Source organism: Arachis hypogaea, chromosome 9 (genome assembly GCF_003086295.3).
Source record: "Arachis hypogaea cultivar Tifrunner chromosome 9, arahy.Tifrunner.gnm2.J5K5, whole genome shotgun sequence".
Taxonomy (NCBI): Eukaryota; Viridiplantae; Streptophyta; class Magnoliopsida; order Fabales; family Fabaceae; genus Arachis; species Arachis hypogaea.
The window spans coordinates 61,125,187-61,134,907 of NC_092044.1; positions in this window are offsets into that span (position 1 = coordinate 61,125,187).

Here is a 9,721-nt window from a genome sequence, read left to right on the forward strand (position 1 = left end):
TCTTGCATTGGGGAAGGTGTAGGAGGCTGGCCATTGTTATTAGCCACCCCTTCTGGTGGATTAGGGGGGTTGTCCTCCATCTCTTGATTCTCTTCCTCTGATTCTTCTTCTCCAATTACGCCCTTCACTCTTGCTTCTCTTCTCAATCTCAAGAAAATTCTCTCTGATTCAGAATCAAAATAAGTGGAATCACCTCTTCCTCCTCCTAGCATACAACCAAAACAACAAGAAACACAAAAAGAGCACTTTGTCGCTTGAGTGCAGTTAGGATTAGTAGAGAAAAAATTTCAAGTAGTTAGAGTGCTTAGTAAAAATAAAAGAAAGATGCTTAAACTAGATTATCACCCTACTTAATCATTGTCAATCTAAATCAATCCCCGGCAACGACGCCAAAAACTTGATAGCGGGAAAATAGATTTCCACACAAACTAGCTGGCAAGTACACTGGGTCGCATCAAGTAGTAAACTCACAAGAGTGAGGTCGATGCCACGAGGATTGATTGGATTAAGCAACTTCAGTTAGGTGATGAATTTAGTTAAGCGAATATTGAAGAATTGAGTGGAATTGACTTAACCAAAAGTAAATTTAATGAAACTGGAAATGCTGAAGGTAAATTGGCATAAAAGTAAATAGCAAAAAATTAAATAAACTGTAACTTGAAGTGTAAGCAAGTAAAAGAGTTGAAGCTTAAATTGCAAGAAAAGTAAATGCTGAATTATAAAGTGCCAGGAATTTAAATTGTAGAATCTAAATTGGCAGAGAACTTAACTTGCATGAACAATAAAGGAATTTGGGTGTGGGAAATCAGATTAGAATTAGAGACTATAGATTGCAGAGAGATCTAAATGGAAATTTTGAGAAAGTGGTTCATCAGGGATTAGAGGTACTGTAATCCTGCCTGAGTCAATTAGTCTCAACTCCTTTCTCAATCATTTAAGTAGATCTTTGACGGATTGAAATTGATTGGATCCCAATTCCTTGGCAACCCAATCTCTCTAATCACAATCAATCTTGCCAATTCCTTGATCTAATTGTCATGAGAAGAGTTAAAGCACATTCTCTTATCCATAAGCCACACAAATTCTCAGAACCTTAATTCCTCCCGAATAGTGTTGACAATGAAAATTGTGTTGGACAGAGCTTCAGTTCAAATGAAGGTGATTCCCCATCCGAGGCTCACACCCACATTCACTAAATTAAACCCCCTCCCAGAGTGAATAATTCACAAACAAAGCAGAAGATATCCAATTGCTACAGATATGAATTTAGAGGAAGAAGAATTTCGTTGATTCATTGGAATTACAATAGAGCTCCTCCCCCTAATGAATTTGGGGTTTAGTTCATCATAGCTCAAGTAAGACCAAAATAGAAAAGAAAATTATGCAGAAGATGAAGAACAAAATGAAACAGAACTTAAATCTAAAAATTCTAAAAGAGAGACTAAAAAGAGATGAAAAGAAAGTCTAAAGGCCGAACCCCCTATGAAATCAAATCTTCTTCTATTTATACACTTTCTAATCTAGTCCTCTAGTACTTGGAATGGGCTTTTTGGCCTTCTGATGGAGTGGGTCAGAGGTGGTGCTGGGTTGTTGCTTTCAGGAGAACGTAGCATTCGCAAATTGAGCGCAGCGTTCACTTACTCACGCGTACGCATCCTCTGCGCGTGTGCGTCCCCTGTTATCTTTGCATACTGATGTGTCTGCATCCTGTGCGCTTGCGCATCCTTGATAGCGTTCGTTAAATGAGTGCTACGTTCGCTCTATGAACGCTCCCACGCGTGCGCATCCTTTGCGCTTGCGCGTGCTTCATCTCGGTGCTCATCAACGCGTGCGCGCCATGCGTGCATGTGTGTCGGGTGCAAAACATTCAATCCCAAACACAAAATGCCCGAAAACGTTCACTAAGTTAACGTAGCGCTCTCTTTGTAAATGAGCGCCAAGCACATCCACGCGTACGCGTCATGCGTGCGTGCGCGTGGATTTTCAAAAGTCATTGCCGACGCATAGGCGCCCTGTACACGTGCGCGTCGCTACTGAGTATAGCGTTCCTTAATTGAACGTAGCGTTGCCCTGGAATGCATCTCTTCCTCTCCATTTTGTCACCTAAAATCAATCAAACAAGAAATCAAAGTCTAACCAAAATCATAAGAAATTGCATCGTTTATAAGAATCACTTAATTCTTGCATAAATCTCATGATTTTGTATAAGATCAAAATAAGCATGAAATTCCACTCCAATCACTTACTTATTGTGCAAGAAAGTGCATAAAACTAAGTGAAACAGATGAAAAATGCTAGTAAAACTAGCATAAGATAACTTGTCATCACCCATTAGCGTTTTTTGTATGTTTGGTCCAACTTTGGGCCACACCTTTAAAATTAGTGTCCGGTTATCAACTTTAATTTATTTCCTAAATTTTTCTATTGTTTTTATTATTCTCGCACAGTACCAGACAAACTTAAGCTAGTACTGCCGGTTAATTTACCGTTACGCGTTTTTATGAAATTTTTCAAAGAAAATTACATTTTCCAACTCAGAAAAATCTACTAAGTTCAAATATCATATTTATATTTTCAAATTAATATTATAAAATTTTAAACCTATTACGGGCAATTAAAGTGTTATTATCTTACTGGTGCACGAAATCACAATCACACTTTTGTAATTCCGCACAACTAACCAGCAAGTGCACTGGGTCGTCCAAGTAATACCTTACGTGAGTAAGGGTCGATCCCACGGAGATTGTCGGCTTGAAGCAAGCTATGGTTATCTTGTAACTCTTAGTCAGGATATCAATAATTCTCAGGTTTAATTGTGAAAAGTAAAAGAACATGAAATAGATACTTGTTTTGCAGTAATGGAGAACAGGTTGAGGTTTTGGAGATGCTCTATCTTCTGAACCTCTGCTTTCCCACTGTATTCTTCTTCATGCACGCAAGGCTCCTTCCATGGCAAGCTGTATGTAGGGTTTCACCGTTGTCAATGGCTACCTCCCATCCTCTCAGTGAAAATGTTCAACGCGCTCTGTCACAGCACGGCTAATCATCTGTCGGTTCTCAATCAGGCTGGAATAGAATCCAGTGATTCTTTTGTGTCTGTCACTAAAGCCCAGTTCTCAGGAGTTTGAAGCTCGTCACAGTCATTCAATCCTTGAATCCTACTCAGAATACCACAGACAAGGTTTAGACCTTCCGGATTCTCAAGAATGCCGCCATCAATTCTAGCTTATACCACGAAGATTCCGGTTAAGGGATCCAAGAGATATCCACTCAATCTAAGGTAGAACAGAGGTGGTTGTCAGGCACATGTTCATAGGTGAGAATGATGATGAGTGTCACGGATCATCATATTCATCAAATTGAGGAACAAGTGATATCTTAGAATGGAAGCAAGCGTGATTGAATGAAAAATAGTAATAATTGCATTAATCCATCAAGACACAGCAGAGCTCCTCACCCCCAACCATGGGGTTTAGAGACTCATGCCGTAGAAGATACAATAATAAACGTGTAATGTGTCATTAGGTAAAGATACAATGTCAAAATATCATATTTATAGTGAACTAGTAACCTAGGATATACAGAAATGAGTAAATGACGTAAAAATCCACTTCTGGGGTCCACTTGGTGTGTGCTTGGGTAGAGCATTGAAGCTTTCATGTGTAGAGACTTTTTCTGGAGTTAAATGCCAGCTTTTGTGCCAGTTTGGGCGTTTAACTCCAATTTTTGTGCCAGTTCCGGCGTTAAATGCCGGGAATTCTGAAGCTGATTTGCAACGCCAGTTTGGGCCATCAAATCTCGGGCAAAGTATGGACTATTATACATTCCTGGAAAGCCCAAGATATCTACTTTCCAACGCAATTAAGAGTGCGCTAATTGGGCTTCTGTAGCTCCAGAAAATCCACTTCGAGTGTAGGAAGGTCAGAATCCAAGACCATCTGCAGTCCTTTTTCAGCCTCTGGATCAGATTTTTGCTCAGGTCCCTCAATTTCAGCCACAAATTACCTGAAATCACAGAAAAACACACAAACTCATAGTAAAGCCCAGAAAAGTGAATTTTAAATAAAAACTAATAAAAACATACTAAAAACTAAATAAAATGTACTAAAAACATACTAAAAACAGTGCCAAAAAGCGTATAAATTATCCGCTCATCACAACACCAAACTTAAATTGTTGCTTATCCCCAAGCAACTGAAAATCAAATAGGATAAAAAGAAGAGAATATACTATAGACTCCAAAATATCAATGAAACTTAGCTCCAATTAGATGAGCGGGACTAGTAGCTTTTTGCCTCTGAACAGTTTTGGCATCTCACTTTATCCTTTGAAGTTTAGAATGATTGGCATCTCTAGCAACTCAGAATTCAGGTAGTGTTATTGATTCTCCTAGTTAAGTATGATGATTCTTGGACACAGTTACTTTATGAGTCTTGGCTGTGGCCCAGAGCACTCTGTCTTCCAGTATTACCACCGGATACATACATGCCACAAACACATAACTGGGTAAACCTTTTCAGATTGTGACTCAGCTTTGCTAGAGTCCCCAATTAGAGGTGTCCAGGGTTCTTAAGCACACTTTTTTTTCCTTGGATCACTTTTTATCTCTCTCTCTTTTTTCTTTTTTTTTGTTTTTTTTTGAATTCACTGCTTTTTTTCTTGCTTCAAGAATCAATTTGATGATTTTTCAGATCCTCAATAACATTTCTCCTTTTCCATCATTCTTTCAAGAGCCAACAAGTTTAACATTCTTTAATCAACAAATTCAAAAGACATATGCACTGTTCAAGCATTCATTTAGAAAACAAAAAGTATTGTCACCACATCAAGCTAATTCAACTAGTTTCAGAGATGAATTCGAAATCCTGCACTTCTTGTTCTTTTGTGATTAAAGCATTTTTCATTTAAGAGAGGTGATGGATTCATAGGACATTCATAGCTTTAAGGCATCGACATTAAATTTTATTAATCATGAATTAAAAACAAGACTCAACGATAAACATAAGATAAGACTAATAGTAATAGAAAATAAAAATTTAAATGACTCTAAAATAGACTCCTAATGATAGAGGTTATCATAGAGTTAGGACTCAACAACCTTGATCTTGAGAAGTGGATGCTCCCTCAACTTGTGGGGTATTTGACCTTTCAAGGGAGAGCTTCTGGCGCTTCAGCTCCTGTAGCTCACGCCCCTGCTTCTCTTGTTCCTTCAGCAATTTGCAGAGCATGCAGTTTTGATTCTGCTGTTCTTCCTTAATTTGTTCCATAGCTTCTTGCAGCTTGGCAACAGATGCTTCTAGGCAGGTCCAGTAGTCAATTTCAGGGTGTTCAGGGAGGAACTCCTGCACCCTCCTTTTGATAGAATTATCTTGCATTTGTCCTTCCATTGACTTCTTGGTGATTGGATGTTCAATTGGGATGAATTCATCTACTCCCATCCTCACCCCAGCATCTTTACATAGCAAGGAGATTAAGCTTGGGTAAATCTTGTTTGCAATTGTGTAAATCTCACAAGCAATCAGATGATGAACCTCCACTTCTTTTCCCAGCATAATGCAATGAATCATCACTGCTCTCTTGATAGTGACCTCAGAACGGTTGCTAGTGGGCAATATGGAACGCCCAATGAAGTCTAGCCAACCTCTTGCAATTGGTTTGAGATCTCCCCTCTTGAGTTGGTTTGGGACACCTTTTGAATTGGTTGTCCACTTAGTTCCAGGGAGGCATATATCCTCTAGAACTTGATCCAACCCCTTATCTGCTCTCACCATTCTCCTATTAAAGGATTCAGGATCATCTTGCAGTTGAGGCAATTTGAAGACCTCTCTTATTTTGTCCAGATGGAAGTAAATAATTCTCCCTCTGACCATGGTTCTGTAGGTATGAAAAGCAGTTCTAGTCATTCTCTGCTTATCTGTCAGCCACAGATTTGAGTAGAATTCCTGAACCATGTTTCTTCCAACCTTTGTCTCAGGGTTGGTTAGAACTTCCCATCCTCTGTTTCGAATTTGCTCTTGGATCTCCGGATATTCATCTTCTTTCAGATCAAATTTAACTTCCGGGATCGCTGACCTTAGACCTATTATTTTGTGGTAATGGTCTGCATGTTCTTTGGTTAAGAACCTCTTTTGACTCCAAAGATCCTTTGGAGCATTCTCTTTCTTGCCTCTAGAATTGGTTTGTTTTCCTTTGGGAGCCATGATCTTGATGAGCCTTAGCTTAGTGATCACGAAAAAACACACCAAACTTAGAGGGTTGCTTGTCCTCAAGCAAAAGAAAAGAAAGAGGAGAGAGAGGAGGAGAGCAAATTTGAATGGTGGGGAAAGGGGGATGGCCGAACGTATATTTATAAGGGAGGGGGGAGAGATTTCAAAAATTTTGAAGGAGATTTGAGAAGATATGGAAAGAATTTGAGAGATATTTGAGTTTTTTGAAGAAGATTTGGAAAGGATTTGAAAGAGATTTGAAAAATGATTTTAATTTTTAAGATTTGAAGGTGAATGATGAAAGTTTGAAATGTGTTTATGCAGAAAATTATAGATCAAAACAAGAAAGTTTGAAAAAAATTTGAAGTGGAAAGCAAAATCTCTGTCCCCCACCTATCTGGTGTTAAACGCCCAGAATGGTATCCATTATGGCGTTTAACGCCCAAATGTTGGCCATTATGGGCGTTTAACGCATTAAACGCCAGAAACCCCTTTATCACTGGGCATTTTGCTAAACGCCCAGGATGCTGCACACCTGGTGTTAAACGCCCAGAATGGTGCCCATTCTGGCGTTTAACACCCAAAATGGTACCTTTACTGGCGTTAAACGCCCAGAATGGTATCCATTCTGGTGTTTAACGCCCAGAGTACCCCTTACTGGCATTTTTTTGCCAGCAAGCTCCTTTTCCTTGCTTTTTGCACTGAATCCTTCTGTAACTCTGTGAATTCCTTCAATTTTGATGATTGCCCTTTGAGAATAAGTATCAAACTTTTATTAAATAGAACAGATAACCTGCTAATGACTGGGTTGCCTCCCAACAAGTGCTTCTTTATTGTCTTTAGTTGGACCTTTTACTGAGATTCATTCAAGCCTCAGTTTTGAGCATTCTTGCTCAAAATTGCTTTCAAGATAATGTTTGATCCTCTGTCCATTAACAATGAACTTTTTATCAGAATCAATATCCTGAAGCTCAACATATCCATATGGTGACACTCCTGTAATCACATACGGACCCCTCCATCGGGATTTAAGTTTTCCTAGGAATAATTTGAGCCTAGAGTTGAAGAGCAGAACTTTTTGTCCTGGCTCAAAGACTCTGGATGACAATTTCTTATCATGCCACTTCTTTGCCTTTTCCTTATAAATTTTTGCATTTTCAAAGGCACTGAGTCTGAACTCCTCTAGCTCATTTAGCTGGAGCAATCTTTTTTCACCAGCTAACTTAGCATCCAGGTTTAGGAATCCGGTTGCCTAGTAGGCTTTATGTTCCAGTTCCACGGGCAGATGACAGGCCTTCCCTTACACAAGTTGGTATGGAGAGGTTCCTATAGGAGTCTTGTATGTTGTTCTGTATGCTCACAGAGCATCATCCAAGCTCTTTGCCCAATCCTTTCTACGGGCAATAACGGTCCGTTCCAGGATTCTTTTAGCTCTCTATTAGAGACTTCAGCTTGCCCATTTGTCTGTGGGTGATACGGAGTTGCTACTTTGTGGCTAATTCCATATCGGACCATAGCAGAGTACAACTGTTTATTGCAGAAATGAGTGCCCCCATCACTGATTAGTACTCTGGGAACACCAAACCTGCTGAAGATGTGTTTCTATAGGAATTTAAGTACGGTTTTGGTATCATTATTGGGTGTGGCAATTGCTTCAACCCATTTAGACACATAGTCTACTGCCACTAGAATACAAGTGTTTGAGTATGATGGTGGGAAGGGACCCATGAAGTCAATACCCCATACATCAAACAATTCAATCTCTAGGATCCCTTGTTGAGGCATGGCGTAACCATGAGGCAAGTTACCAGCTCTTTGGTAACTGTCATAGTTACGCACAAACTCTCGGGCATCCCTATAGATAGTAGGCCAGTAGAATCTGCATTGGAGGACCTTAGTGGCTGTTCGCTCACCTCCGAAATGTCCCCCATACTGCGATCCATGGCAATGCTACAGGATCCTTTGTGCTTCCTCTCTAGGTACACATATGCGGATTATTCGGTCTGCACATCTCTTAAAGAGATATGGCTCATCCCATAGGTAGTACTTGGCATCTGAAATTAATTTTTTTCTTTGCACCCTGCTGTACTCCTGTGGTATGAACCTCACAGCTTTATAATTTGCGATATCTGCAAACCATGGTTCTTCCTGGATGGCAAAGAGTTGCTCATCTGGAAAGGTTTCAGAGATCTCAGTAAAAGAGAGGGACGCCCCAACTACTGGTTCAATTCAGGACAGATGATCAGCTACCTGGTTCTCTGTCCCTTTTCTGTCTCTTATTTCTATATCAAACTCTTGCAGAAGCAATACCCACCTTATGAGCCTGGGTTTTGAATCCTGCTTTGTGAGTAAGTATTTAAGAGCAGCATGGTCAGTGTACACAATCACTTTTGACCCCACTAAGTAGGATCTAAACTTGTCAATGGCATAAACCACTACAAGTAACTCTTTTTCTGTGGTTGTGTAATTCTTCTGTGCATCATTTAGAATACGGCTAGCATAATAAATGACGTGCAGAAGCTTGTTATGCCTCTGTCCCAACACTGCACCAATGGCATGGTCACTAGCATCACACGTTAGTTCAAATGGTAATGTCAAGTCTGGTGCAGAGATGACTGGTGTTATGACCAGCTTGGCTTTCAGGGTCTCAAATGCCTGCAGACACTGTGTGTCAAACACAAATGATGTGTCAGCAGCTAGCAGGTTACTCAGAGGTTTTGCAATTTTTGAAAAATCCTTTATAAACCTTCTGTAGAATCCTGCATGTCCCAGAAAGCTTCTGATTGCCTTAACATTGGCAGGTGGTGGTAATTTTTCAATTACCTCTACCGTTGCTTGATCCACCTCTATTCCTTTGCTTGAAATTTTATGCCCAAGGACAATCCCCTCAGTCACCATGAAGTGACATTTTTCCCAGTTTAAAACTAGGTTGGTCTCTTGGCATCTTTTCAGAACAAGTGCTAGATGGTTAAGGCAGGAGTTGAATGAGTCTCCAAATACTGAAAAGTCATCCATGAAGACTTCCAGAAATTTCTCTACCATATCTGAGAAGATAGAGAGCATGCACCTCTGAAAGGTTGCAGGTGCATTGCACAGACCAAAAGGCATCCTTCTGTAGGCAAATACTCCAGAAGGACATGTAAATGTTGTTTTCTCTTGGTCCTGAGGATCTACTGCAATTTGGTTGTAACCTGAATAGCCATCCAAAAAGCAATAATATTCATGACCTGCTAGTAAAGGAAAATGATCCTTTTTGGTGGCTGTATTGAGCCTTCTGTAGTCAATACGCATACGCCATCTTGTAATTGTTCTTGTGGGAACCAGTTCATTTTTTCATTATGAACCACTGTCATGCCTCCCTTCTTGGGGACAACTTAGACAGGGCTCACCCAGGGGCTATCAGAAATAGGATAAATAATCCCAGCCTCTAGTAACTTAGTGACCTCTTTCTGCACTACCTCCTTCATGGCTGGATTTAGCCGCCTCTGTGGTTGAACCACTGTCTTGGCATTATC